At 50.8% G+C, this 14,083-nt stretch overlaps 2 long non-coding RNA genes across 2 annotated transcripts; both read right to left on the bottom strand.

The window, feature by feature from the left end:
• Nucleotides 1–1,335: 1,335 nt before the first annotated feature.
• LOC131274501 (uncharacterized) lies at nt 1,336–2,521 on the bottom strand. The gene is made up of 2 exons (XR_009181726.1): nt 2,327–2,521; nt 1,336–1,806 (listed from the first exon to the last, which is right to left on the bottom strand). It is a non-coding gene; the product is annotated as an uncharacterized lncRNA (long non-coding RNA).
• A 282-nt stretch (nt 2,522–2,803) lies between these two features.
• LOC131274500 (uncharacterized) lies at nt 2,804–6,899 on the bottom strand. The gene is made up of 4 exons (XR_009181725.1): nt 6,696–6,899; nt 5,147–6,487; nt 3,533–3,623; nt 2,804–2,883 (listed from the first exon to the last, which is right to left on the bottom strand). It is a non-coding gene; the product is annotated as an uncharacterized lncRNA (long non-coding RNA).
• Nucleotides 6,900–14,083: the final 7,184 nt, after the last annotated feature.

Raw genomic sequence — 14,083 nt, 5'->3', positions numbered from 1 at the left:
TATGAGCGGGCTGTCAAAGAGGAGCCGCCCTATAAAGAAAAGCAAACAATGATGATGTAGAAAACGAACTCGTCCAGAGAACAGCAGACAGCTGGAAGAAATCCTAAGCAGAATTTCCAGAGCAACCGTACCCAGAAAACAAGAACATGATCAGATAACAAGAAGATGCCCTTGGAAATTTAAAGATAGCATCACTGATATCAAAAGCTAAGTTGAATGGCTGGAAGATAAACTGGAGGAATTTTTCCAGAATATAACACCAGATGCTGTCAGCAGAAACCATGAGGGGCTCTGGAAAAAAGGCACTAGAGGTGATGGAAGGGAGAGAAACGTCAGAAAAATAATAAGTTTCCAGAACCACAGGGAGACGTGCACCTTTAGAGTAAGAGAATTCACCTAAAGCGAACACAATTCTTTTTTATGTATCAATGCCTAACAAATGCTTATAAAGGATAAAAGTTTTAAAGATAAAAAGAATATTCTAAAAACTCCAAGAGAGTGAAAACATCCACCTGTAAGGGAATTCAGAATCAGACTTGCATCAAACTTCCCATCAGCAACACTCAGTGCTGCAGACATGTGGAATTATTCCTTCAGACTCTAAATAAAAATTATCTTGTGGCAAGAACCAGCTGAACTTGCATTCAATGTCAGGTGCAAAGTGAGGTTTTCTGACACAGGAAGACCCAAGAGCCCTGCCATCTCTGAAGAAGTTACTTGTGGATGACAATGAGGCTGAAGCCCCTGGAAGAAGGTGATGTGGGGCCCAGGGAAGATGGCACTAAAGTGTCCCCTGGAAGGAAAAGAGAGTGACATATCAGTTCTAGCATGACACTGAGTCACATCGGAGCAAGAAATCAGGGCCTTCCTGGAGAATTCCTTAAGAGGAAAACCGGAGGAATTCACTTCAGGGGATGGGATGAGGGGCAAACTGCAAGAACTTGGTAACGTGAAACATGAGGATCCTGGACAAACAATAACCTACGGAAAATTGTAGGCCTGCGTTGAAATGAGGATCTGTCGGTTCTTGGCAAGGGCACAAGGGCCAGCGATTGAACCTGGGACCTTGTATGTGGGAAGCCGGAGCTCATCCACTGAGCCACCTCGGCCCCCCTGAGTTGGTTTCCTCCTTTGTTCTGCTCATTGTTTTTGTTTTTTTCAGGAGGCCCGGGAATCCAAGCCCGGGACCTCCCGTGGGGGAGGCAGGTGCTCAACTGCTCAAGCCACATCTGCTCCCAGCATTTCTTTTTCTGGGATGGTGTGGGGGCTATTTTATTAGGACTGAAGAATGGGAGATTGTACTTGGTACTCTACGATACGAGACGAAAATATTGATTTTCAAGACAGTGTGCCCAGTGACTTTATTTTCCACAGTGAGTATTAGCATATCATCAAAGCGGAGACTCTTGACTTGGGATTTCCAAACATAAATAAGAAGGGAGAGGAAGGGAGGTGAGGGTGGGGAGAAAGAGGCCAGGTGAGCACCGTGTTTGCACACGGTCATGTGGACCCCCCTGTGTAGTATTCCTGGAGGAAGTAGCAGACGTGGAAGCAGGTTGAACCGATCCACGTCCCTAATGGGAGCTGGCATCCTTGACCACCCCCGACCATCCGGAGGGAAGGCTGGCAGGCGGCGGGGCGATCGAGAGAGCTGTCGCCCAGTCCTCAGGGGGCAGGAACGCTGATAAACGAGGAGCTGTGCGGCAGCTTCGAGCCGGTCACGTCCTTGGGGCCCATCCATCGCTTCGGGCGTGGGGCCCTTTGCCTGGGTCACTTCCGTGAGGCCTGACCAGCTGGGTCGGGGTCCTTTAGAAACGGGGAGGGGCTGAAAGCAGAGACACACGGGGAAACCCCCGGGGGGCCATGACAGAGCGGGGCTGGAATCAGCACGAGGAATTGCATGAGGGACCCCGCCCCGCTGACAGCCCTGGAGGGAGGGGGCTGAGGCCGCAGAGCCACATGCCGCGGCCCCCCACTGAGCCCCGAGGAGGCGGGCGCTGCGCAGAGCTGCCCCCTTGCCCCGCCCGTGGCAGGGCCCACCAGCCACCCGAGACAGCCCTTCTAGGGTGCTGAGCTGTAAGGTGGGTTTTTTTTATTTAATTCAATTTTTTAATTATCTTTTTTTTGAAGTTAATAGATCACATAAAACATTACATTAAAAAACATAAGAGGTTCCTCTATACCCCGCTCCCCACCCCCATCCCATCATTTTTTAATTGTATTTTTTTGATGATACATAGACCACAAAAAATATTACATTGAAAGTATAAGAGGTTCCCATATATCCCACACTTCCCCCTCACCCCGCTCCTCCCACATCAACAACCTCTTTCATCATCGCGGCACACTCATTGCACTAAGTGAATACGTTTTGGAGCACTGCGGCACCGCATGGATAATGGTTTACATTGTAGTTCACACTCTCCCCCGGTCCCTTCAGTGGATTGAGGCAGGAGATATACTGTCCAGCATCTGTCCCTGCAATATCATTTAGGACAACTCAAAATCACAAAAATGCCTGCACATACATCTCTTCTTCCCTCCCCCTGCCCTCAGCAACTCCCGTGGCCACAGTCTCCATTGCTAGTCATAATAGTTCTATAGTAGAATACCAGCAAGTCCACTCTAATCCATATTTTATTCCTAATAACGCCCCTGGTAAAAGCCAACCCGTTTCTGGTATGATGCTCCCAGCAGCTTTTAGCAAACGCATTGTAAATGCAAATGGAGCTTTGTGGCTTCATCACCAGCCAGCTCAAATGAGAACTGCTTCCAAATCCTCACTTCAGGGGAGGAGCCCAGGCTCAGCGAGCCGCTTCTCATTAGCAGCGCTTCCGTGTTGTTTATTTAAAACCAGGAGCCAGGCCGGAAGGCTTGGGTAACCTGAATGTGAAAAACCACGTTGTAGACCAGCAGAACGTTTTAAAAAATAAACCAAGGGAAAAGTAGTTTGCAAAAATGCATATACCATAGGATCCCAATTTTGTATTTTTTAAGTATATGTGTGAGTTTGTGTGAGTTTCCAGGAGAAAGGTTCTCTTAGGGGCTGGTGCACCTTTTTTGCACTGGGAGTAAGATGGACTTATTTTCTTTGTGCTTTTCTGTACTTTCCAAATTTCCCACAGTAAATATATAATGCTCATATATCAAGGGGAAAAGGGTTATTTTTACAAGTCCTAGAGAATAACCCGTTGCTAGGAACTGTTAAACTGAAAATAAAATAAGCAGCCTTTAAAAGGAGGTGCAGAGCCAGATTATTGCGCTAAAGTTGCGTTCATGCAGGAGCTGCACCAAGTGAGGTTTGTGCTCAAACGGTTGAGCTGGGGGCGCAGCTTCTGTGTCTGCTGGGGACCCGGGGAAGGTGGGGAGATGGGGTGGGGTGAGGACGATGGGTGGTGAGCTATGGGAACTGTGGGGGGCAGGACGTCCTTGAGACCCCGTGGGTTACTTAGTAACTGGGGTGCTGATGTAGGATTGTGGCCCTCTGGTGAAGATCTGCAGGCTTGGCTGCTGGATTTTATTTTTTTGTTACCGTTCTTTTTGGGTAGGGGTCTCTATCAGCATCGCAAAGGACCGTTGGTATTTCCACCTGGTCTGGTCAGTCTGTTTCTTCTTTGAAATCCCTGGATAGGCTCAAGTAAATCACGATGGTTAGTAAAATCATCACTCATTCCAATTTCACAAAACAACGGCTGACTGGGACCCCTTCTGTATTTTGTCCACGGAATGTTCGGTCCCTCCAGGGTTTAGCGATCTAGCTCGTGCCCAAATCCGAGGACAGCTTCGTATGGCCACCTAAGTTAAGCTGGGGCGCAAGGCCAGGTACTAGCCTCACCCTGCCAGATGCCATCACGGGTCCCTGCTGGAAGTTCTTGGCAGGGCAGAAACATTCGCACCTGGGCCACTGGGACCCCATGATCCAGGGTCTCGATCTGAACCAGACCTTAGAGGTTACGGAGCAAGGACACAGGCTCAGCTGCGCAAATCAGCACTTCTCCACCGTCCTGTGCGTGGGAACCGCCCGTGGCCTTTGGTCGGTGCAGCACCTGCTCCAGCCCTTCTGGGGCACAGCCCCCAGGTGCACACAACACACCTGGAGTAGCAGGGCAGGTAATGCAGGGCCCCGGGGGAAAGGCGAGGGGGAGTGCAGCCAGAGGTCCTGCTCCAGCTACAGGCGTGGCAAATAATGCTCTGCGGGAAAAGCGAACCCGGCCTGCAGCGGCCAGCGCAGCACGTGCACCCCAGCCTTCATAGGGAAAGAGGGGAGATGGCCACGCCGCGACAGCCAGCGTCGCCTGAAGCACCCAGGACCCCACCCCTTTCCCCCTAAGCTATGTCATGGGCAGAGCTACTCTTCCCAAAGTTACTGGCTACGAACACAACAGTTAGCCCTGGCTCAAACCCTGGCCGGGATACCTCTCCCAAACATAGACCCCAAGTTGAAAGCAGGTGTTCAAACAAAAACTAGTACACAAGTGTTCACAGTGTTACTCCTGACAATAGCCAAAAGGTAGAAACCAGGCAGATGTCAACCAGTGGATGGATAAACGAATTGTGTTTGATCCCTGCCGTGGAACACAACTCAGCCGTGGAAAGGAACGGAGCTCCGATGCAGGGCCACGTTACGTGAGTTCATCTCTAGGAACTGTCCAGAATGGGCTAATCCACTGTGCAGAGAGCAGACTGGTGGGTGGATGGGGCCATGGGAGGTGACAGCTGAAGGGAACAGAGTTCCTCTTTGTGCTAATGAAAATGGTCTAAAGCTGGCTGTGGTGACGGTTGCACGTATTTTTGATTGGATGGTGTTCCTTAAAAAAAGGCAAAAACCCAGCTCAGGCGCCTGCCAGCTGAGCAGTCCTTAGAAAGCTCCTTAGTGGCTCTTACCCTGAACAGGCACGGTGGGGAGACTCTCTTTGCCCAGTGTTTCGACTCACTAAAACTACTCGAGAGAGAGAGACGTGCTCTCACCACTAGGATTCCTAATTGCTACCACGAGGAATCCCTGATTCTTTTTTACTGTATTGAGAGTGGACCAGAAAGAAACCTGCAGGAACTGCCACCTGCCTGCCAGGCAGGATTTTCTTTAAGTGGCCACGTTCAGCGAATTCTGGCAATGCTCAGGGAAGGAAGATCGAGCAAGACTTACGTCCTGAGGGATCTGGTGGGCAACGGCTCCCAGCTGGACCGACTGGCCAGCCGAGCAGGGCCCGCCTCGCCGCGTCCTTGTTGCTGGGCGCGCTTCAAAGGGAAAGGGACTGTTCCCTAATGTTTCCGTATTAGCAAGTGATCAAACTCCACTCTCGAGAGAGAAAAGAGAAATCAGCCTCAGTTCCACACACCCTTGGCCCACACCGTAAACTCTGAATCTTTTGATCCATCAAGAAGGCTGTTCCCTCAGAAGTGGTGTTTTTTCTGTCTTTCTCTTGTGAAGAAAATTCAGGATGTTTCACTTCCCTTTGGAAGCGGCGGGAAATCTGCCTTTTCCCATCGATGTCACGGGCAGATTTTTTTTCTCCCTTTAGTTCTGAAAAGGATTAATCTAGCCACCGACGCGGTGGTTTTCTCTGTGCCAACCACGGTCTATTGTGCCCGGAGCCTGTCACTGCTGGCAAAACGCCACCGCCCGGCGGCCGCGCTCGCGTCTGGGGTGGACGAGGCCAGCGCTGTGGCTCGGCCGGAACAAAGCTCGCCGCTGGCTCCTGCGACAGGCAGACATGCATTGTGGCTGGCCGAGGCTGGCTCTGGGGACATGCTCTAAACGGTCCCGCTGTGACAAGAGGTCACCCAAAGCGGGGCGACAGCGCGTTCGCTTTAGCAGCCACCACATGCAGGGTCCCAACATGCGGCCCGGTGGGCCTGGCTGGGCCGCCCCGGCCCTCCGCCAGCCTCCCCTTCCCCATAAGGGAGGCCAAGGACGGGCCACCAGGAGTTTCGGGGCCCCTTCTAGATCATTCTCCAGGCACTCCGTCCCATCTTCCCCACCCAAATGGCCCAGGCCCACCTCCAGGGCCAGTGGGGGCCTCTTCCCCGAGGCCGGGCTCCCGGGGGGAGTGGGCTGCCAGGAGCTGGCCCGTGGGCAGCTGTCACAGAGGCCGAGCTGAGCTGGCTCGTGCAGGGGCAGGCGAGGCCCCTCCAGGTGCAGCAGAGATGGGGGTGGCGGGAAGGGAAGGGGAGCGGAAGGGGTTGGGGGCCGTGGACCAGGCTGGGGGCTGGCGCGCCCTGCTCTCCGTGTCTCCACCACGTGGAGGGCGCATGGTCGAGGTGGAAGGCGGCACATGCTCCGCTTCGCAGCCTGTCAGCTGGTCCATAGCTTCTGAGCCCTGGGACGGGGAAGCGGGGCTCCCTCTGCTCCCGCGTGGACCCGCAGGTGCCGGGCGAGGGGCTGCAGACATCCCCAGGGCTCAGGCGGCATCCCCAAAAAGCCCATGCACGCGGCCTCGTTTGGAAATAGGGTCTTGAAAGACGTGCTTGTTCCAACGCGGGTGTCCTTAGAGGAGGGAAACCGTGACACAGGGACACGGGGAAGGGGCCTGGGCGAGACTGCAGCTCCAGCCAAGGACCCCCAGGCCAGGCGGCCAACCCCAGAGGCCGGAGGGGGCCAGGAGGACCCCCCTGCCACCGTCAGGGCTCTGGGGAGCGGGCCCCGCCCACCCCTGCGTTTTGGCTTTCCAGCCTCCAGACTGGAGAGCACCCACCTCTGTTGTGACGAGCAGCCAATGCCGGCCAGGGTCTACGGCCCCCGGCACCCTGGGGTAGAGCCCCCGAAGTGGACACCGGGACCCTCTGGCCTTCTGGCGCCACACTCTCGTCTCTGAAGGTGACGGCGAGCAGGGAAGGCAGCCCCACACCCCTCCCTGGAACGAGGGCCCAGGGCTGCCTCCTCTGGCCCTGCAGGCTCGGGACCTCAGGCCGAGGTGCCCTCCCCTCACCTGTGGGTGTCACATGAGCACGAGGAGGAGGGCGTCGTTGCCATGGCAACCTCTCTCCCGTTGTGTGGTCTCCACCCCACTCAGGTTCTTCTCACCCAGGAGATACAAATTTTTATTTTATAAAAAATACCCCGTATCCTAATTATTCTGACGCGGCGACCTCGGCCATGGATCTTCACGTGAAAGGGCACCGTTTCCCTGCGTCTCCCGTTCAAGGCAGAATTCTGCCTTTCTCGGGAGCAGGTGCATCGGCGCGTTCGCAGGCCTGGCCCCACGACGGAGGGTCAGACTCTGCTTCCGGGCATGAGAGCAGGACTTGGGGCCACCCAGCAGGCCCCAGAGGAAGGCACTGGCTTTGGGAGGCTTCCGGTGGCTTCCGGAGGGGTTCCCTGCGTGAAAAGGGAAGAGGGAATAACTGAGCTTGCCTTCATCTTATGAAGAGGTGGTGGGTTTACAGAGAAATCCTGCATAAAATATGGATGCCCATAGGCCACCTTGTACCACTGCATTGGCGCGCAGCATGTGTTACAACTGATGAGAGCACGTTTTTCTAATTGTGCTATTAACTCTGCTCCATGGTTTAACTTTGGTCCATAGTTTGTGTTGCACAGTCCCATGGATTTCTTTTGTACTATATATATACACTCTAGAACCTCCCTTTAAGTTTTGCCTCGGCAGGACATGTGCAAATGCCGGGAAGAATGCCGGAATCCTTTCGCTCGTAACTGCTTCCTTCTCGTGTATTTATAAATTTGGCTTTGAGAGTGTGGTAGCAGTGACTTCCCTCTTGGGAGAGCCAACTCGAGTGGAAATATTAAACCTTGGTTAAGTGAAAAATTAATTGGTTAATATAAAATGGTTAAATAAAATTAATCCCAGTTCTAACAGGGCCCTTCATTTCATTCTGCAAATGCAAATGTGGCTTTGGAAGGGAGATATCTGAGCTCAGAAATGGAGCCTAAAGCAGCACCTTTCAAAATACCAAATACCACGCTGCAGGGACAGCTCTGCCCCACACCAAGTCCAGGGCTGCCTTCATCCTAATGCTATGTAATGAATGCCCAGTTTGTTCATTATTGCCCCAAAAAGAAACACTGTGAAGTTACTACCAGAAAGCTGGAAAATGGAATGGAAGAGGAAAACAGCTAAAAGCAGCGGACTTTGCAGTACTTTTTTTCCTTCTTGTCATAGTTAGCATTTGTGGTCTTGATATCTTGTGTTTAAGTTAATAGCAGATTTTTACTATTTACTTTTAATTTTTTATCTATTTATCTTTTTACTTCCCTCTCTTCACTTCTGCTCCTATGCTAATAGCCAAGGGTGCTTGAAAAAGATAACAAGAGCATTAATCTTATGCAAATAGGTATGTGGGTGCTTTGAGAGGCAGCGCTCTGAGAAGCTGTCAGATCGGTCAGCCAGAGTCTGCCTGTGTCATCTGGCAATGCTGAACCAGCTTGCAAAGTTGTGTTCAGCCTCCACCACAGCAAACCACAACGTCTCCACATAGAGTAAATCAGCAGCCGCTGAAGGCTAAGCCTCTGGTTCAGAGCCTGAAAACGTTGATAATCGCCTCTCGGATTCCCTCTTCAGTTTCTGCAGAAACACGGGCTTAGCAGGGTTAGCTGGGGAAATGGTTGGTTTGGGAGAAGAACTGGCTTAATGGACCTGGGGCTTCCTTCTCAGAACCACCATCTGTGCACAGCCCTGTGTCTGTCCTAAAGGCCACTGAATCACACACTTTAAAATGGTTATTTTATCTTTTGTGGACTTCACCTCAGATAAAACAAAAGGACACATATTCTGTGTTCTCACTGATAGGAAATAGAGTAAGCCAATTCATAGAGTGAGAAACTAGAACCCAGGCAGCCAGGGGCTGGAGTGGGACAGGGGAACGGGGAGTGGAGGGTTAATGGTTCAGTTTCCATTTGAAGGGAGGGAAAAGTTTTGGTCACAGGTGGTGATGATGGTGCACGACATTGTGGGTGCACCTGGCAGCTCTGAACTGTGTACCCGAATATGGCCGAAAGGGGAAAAGGCAGACTGCATATTTGTGACCAGAAAGAAAAATTACCAAATGATGGAACTGTGCAACACAATAAACCCTAGTGCAAACTGGGGCCTATAGATAATAGTGCAATTACACTAGCGATGTTTCGATTGTAACAAAGCCGCCGCTCTCATGCAAAGTGCTCGTAGCCGAGAAGCCCGTGCCAGGGGGCAGGTGCTGGAGCTCTGCATTTCCTGCATGATTTGTCTGTGGACCTACAACTTCTCAAATTTAAAAAAATGGAAAAAAAATTTTTTAGAAAGATAATGAGCAAACAATAGAGCACAAGAGCAGATGGCGGCCAGCCCTTTCATGCCATCCGGGGTCCCTGGCGACACTTGGGGCTTCGTGCCCCCAGTTCCTCTGGGCTCCCTCTAGCCACCCCCCTCGCCATTCCTGCCCCCCCCCTTGGCGAGCTCACCCACCACCTGGCAGCCCTCTCCGCCGAGCCCGACCCACCGCTCAGCACCCTCCACTGGCCGCCCGGGACCTGCGCTGGCAGGAAGAGAACTCTGCCAAGGGTGAGGGCTGGGTGGTGCCCCCCAAAAGGACAGGCCAGGGTCCTACGCCCGGTCCGTGACTGGCCCTATTTGGAAACGGGGTCTGTGATCAGGGTGGGCCTCATGCAGTAGGACCAACGTCCATGGACAGAAGCATGGAGGGGCCGCAGGAAGGTGGAGGAGGCGGAGCTGGGGCGAAGCCGCGAGCTGGGGAACAGCAAGGAAGGCCACTGGGAACGGCAAGGGAGGCCGCGGGGAAGAGGCCGGGAGCGCGCGCCTGCAGGGGCCAGGGAGCGTGGCCGCGGGCCTCCGCGAGAGTCGGGCAGTTCCTTCTGGTTTACTACACTCCGCTCACGGTCCTTTGCTCTGCAGCCCTAGAAAGCAAGGCGGACCACAGACGCTTTAACTGGAGGTATGGGGTAAGAAGCAATGATTTGAAATTCTTCAAAATAGACTTTACCTTGGCTCTGTGAATCAGAAAACTTAGAGAAAAGCAAACTATTACTGCTGTGTGGTTGTGAGACCCATGCTTCTTAATAAAACTAAGGTGAAGATAGATGGCTGTGTTTTCCAGTAATAGCTGGAAATTCATCATGAAGAGTGCCTAAAAAGTGAGATATAATTACAGATTTTATAATATATTGTTAGGATTATAACTGAGAAGAGACAGTTCCCAACTCCCACATCCCGCTGCAGCTGAACCTACAGGCTCGACTTTTCAACCTGTTTTCTGGAATTGAGTAGGAGCACGGGGCTCCCTGGGATGGCATGATGGACGGTTCTGGAACCCAGCAGGTCTGTGTTTCCAAGGGGCTCCACAACTCTCACTTACTGGGATTTGGGGGTTTAATTTACATGAATTTGAATAATGTGCGTATGAATGAAAAAGTGGGGTGACTCTAGAATATCAATAAGATCTCAATTACCAGCAAAATTTGACATGATATGAATCCTCTAAATCAAAAATTTATAGAGTCACATAAATTTAAAGCTGGCAAACAAAGTAAATTGCAGCCTGTAGGCCATCTCCTGACACATTTGGCGCCGTTTCTTACCAGGTGACTAGAATTCTCCCCCAGCATTTATCAGGAATGTGTTGAATAAAATCTTGGAGACACCTGGTCGCTGGGAATGTGTCTCTCACCAGAGTCATTGTCCTAAATACTTTTTTTTTTTAAGATTTATTTTTTATTTATTTCTCACACCTTCCCCCCCAACCCCCCTGTTGTCTGCTGTCTGTGTCCATTCACTGTGTGTTCTTCCGTGTCCACTTGTATTCTTGTCAGTGGCACTGGAAATATGTGTTTCTTTCTGTTGCGTCATCTTGTTGTGTCAGCTCTCCGTGTGTGGGGCACCATTCCTGGGCAGGCTGCACTTTCTTTCGCGCTGGGCGGCTCTCCTTACGGGGCGCACTCCTTGTGTGTGGGGCTCCCCTATGCGGGGGACACCCCTGTGTGGCACGGCACTCCTTGCGTGCATCAGCACTGCACATGGGCCAGCTGCACGCGGGTCAAGAAGGCCCGGGGTTTGAACCGCGGACCTCCCATGTGGTAGACGGACGCCCTAACCACTGGGCCAAGTCCAGTGTCCTAAATTCTGATGCTCATAAATTCTCAAGTGAAGAAATACTAATAGCTATGGAACATTTGAGAAGATTCTCAGATATACCGAACTTGGGGGGGGAAGAAAACACAAATTAAAACAAGATACTTTTGACTTCTCAAAGATTGAACACGACAAGATCCAGTTTACCTTCTCACACTCTCTGTGGCCCTGAGAATTCCCACGACCAGTTCAGGCAATCGAGAGACAGCCCAAATGTCCAGGAGGAACCGCCGGACCCAGACTTCTGCTCTCCCAAGGGAAGAGCCGGTGTTGGAGCACAAGTCGACTCTCTCGACCAGGGTCCTTCATGGGAGCCACAGGACAACCGTTCCAGTCGCCGAGTCTCAATTCTCCAGGGGCCATTGTTGTAAGTTGAATTTTGTCCCCAAAAAGATACGCGGAAGTCCTCAGCCCTGGGGCCTCTGACGTGGCCTTACTTGGAAATAGATGTAATTAATTAGGTTGAGGTCCTAAATCCAAAGCAATTCGTGTCTGTATAAGAAGAGGGAAATTTGGCCACGTGAACACGGAGTCGACGATCAGAGCTGCCACCGGCCAGAGCCCCTGAGGCCACCAGGAGCTGGAGAAGGCAGGACACCTCCTCCTGGAGCTTCAGGGGGAGTGCGGCCTCGCGTCACCTCGACTTCGGACTTCTGGTCTCCAAAGCAGCGCGAGAATAAATTTCTGTTGTCTTAAGCCTCCAAGTTTGGGGTGATTTGTTATGGCAGCCCCAGAAGCTGATAGAGTGGTGGAGACCCAGCCCCCTTCTGACACAGGGAGAAAGGTTGATTCGTTACACGTAAGGGATGCTAGCGGGCAGGAGGGCACGATTCTCCTGGTGAACCCTGGTGGAGGAAAGTCATGGGCGTCCCAAAGTTCACCACTACCTTGCTTGTAATGCTGACCCCCTGAAAATGGCCAAAGGAGGAATGGCCAAAGGAGGAATGGCCAAATCAGTCGTGGTACATTTAGGCCATTGAACAGCAGGCAGCTTGTAAATAGATCAGCATGGATGTGTACGGGCTGACCTAAGAGTGTTTGCATGAGAAACTGTTCAATTTAAAAGAGAGCTGCGTGACAATGAGATACCACTTCACACACACTAGGATACAGGCCCTTATATATCTTGTCATAACTTACAAAATTGTGTGGGACAGAGTGTAAACTATTAAGTAAACTATAATTCATGGTTAGTGGCAATTATTTAACACATGTTCATCAATTGTAACAAATGTACCATGCTAATGAAGGATGTTGTTAATGTGGGAAAATTTGGGAGGGAAGGGAGTTGAGCATATGGGAATCCCCTATATTTTTTATGTAACATTTATATACTCTAAAGTTTCTTTAAAATAAATTGAAAAAAAAAAAGATATCGACAAGGGTTGGTGAGGGTGTGGAGAACCTGGAAATTCATATCCTGCTGGTGGGACTGTAAGATGGTGCAGCCACTTTGGGGAATGTCTGGTGCTTCTTCCAAAGCTTTAAACATAGAGAAAACATATGACCCAGCAACTACGCTCCTGAGTATGTGTCCAAGAGAAATGAAAATACATGTCCATGCAAAAACGTATCCATGGATGTTCATAACAGCATTAGTCATCATATCCAAAGGTGAAAAAACCCAATGCCAACAACTGATGAGTGCAAAAACATACAACAGATATCATTACATGTCATACAACAGAATCATACAACAGATATCATTCAGCCGTGAAAAGGAATGAAGAGCTGACACATGCTCCAACATGGACAAGACTTGATGACGTGATGCTGAGTAAAAGAAGCCAGTCAGAAGGTCACATCCCGCATGATTCCATTTATATGGAAAGTTCACAATAATCCAGAAGTAGATTAATGATTGCCAGGGGCTGAGGCAGGGGGGTGGGAAGCCCCTGCTCTTGGGGACGGGGCTTCTGAAGAGATGGACCTGTCCTCAATGGACCGTGGTGGTGGTGGCACAGCTTGGAATGCACGCAAAATCACTGAACTGTACGCTTGAAAAGGGTGAACTTAATGGTATGTGAATGATGTCTCAATAAAGCTGTCAACAGGAAAGAAAGAAAGCTCAAGTTGAAATAGATGATAACTGGGATTTGCTTAAAAAAGAAAAAATCCAAGGGGGGAGGCTAAAGTCGTGGGGACTGGGGCTGGGGTTGGCTCTATACTGAAAAGTGCTGATGCTGGGAGGAACATGAGCTTTCACGATGCACTGTGCTCTGCTCTTGTATATAAAATTCCCCAAATATAAAGTTTTGTAAAATGAGGTGAGATAGATGAAACAAGCCTGGCAGGATTGTGGTAACTTTTGAAGCTGATTGAACTTGTGTGTGGTTGTATACTCCTAACCTAACCCTAACCCTTTTGTGTAGGTGTGAAACACACAATGATTTTTTTTAAAAAGTAAGGCAGATAACACAATGAGTAAGTCACATCATAGTTCGAATAATAATAGTGATGATGCATGTATTGATAGAAGCATACAAAAACCTGGACAATGATAAGCCACTTACAGGGGTTACCCCTTGGTGGGCCAGCGCGGGGAAGGGCAGGCAACTTTCACTTGTTACATTACCTATTTTCGAATTGCTTGGATTTCTGTCGTAAGGGGGTGTTTGAGAACAAACATTAGGAGTAGGTCATTTTTTAGTCCCTGTAATAAACAAAGGGCCCTGATCTTTCTGAGTCCGCCCCCTTAGCGGGATGGTGCATCCCACCCACCCAGCAGGGCCTTTGGGGCATTAAAGGAGCCGCATGTCCAAGGCCACGGAGGCCCCTGGCCCCGAGGCTGTGCCAGCTGCCCCCCAGTCCTCATCTCCTTCCTCCCCAGAGCTGTCAGCGGCTGCGAGTCATTTTTACTCTGATGAATCGTGGGCTTTTCACGCCATGCCTGCCACCATCTTTCTTACTTGCGGCATGCCCCTTTTGCCCTAGCCCCTACCGTGCTTTTTGTAGATGTGCGTTAGGTACATCAGTCACAAGTCCGTTTGGCAAGTCCCAGC

Source organism: Dasypus novemcinctus, chromosome 19 (genome assembly GCF_030445035.2).
Source record: "Dasypus novemcinctus isolate mDasNov1 chromosome 19, mDasNov1.1.hap2, whole genome shotgun sequence".
NCBI lineage: Eukaryota > Metazoa > Chordata > Mammalia > Cingulata > Dasypodidae > Dasypus > Dasypus novemcinctus.
This window is presented reverse-complemented; position numbering and strand designations above follow the sequence as displayed.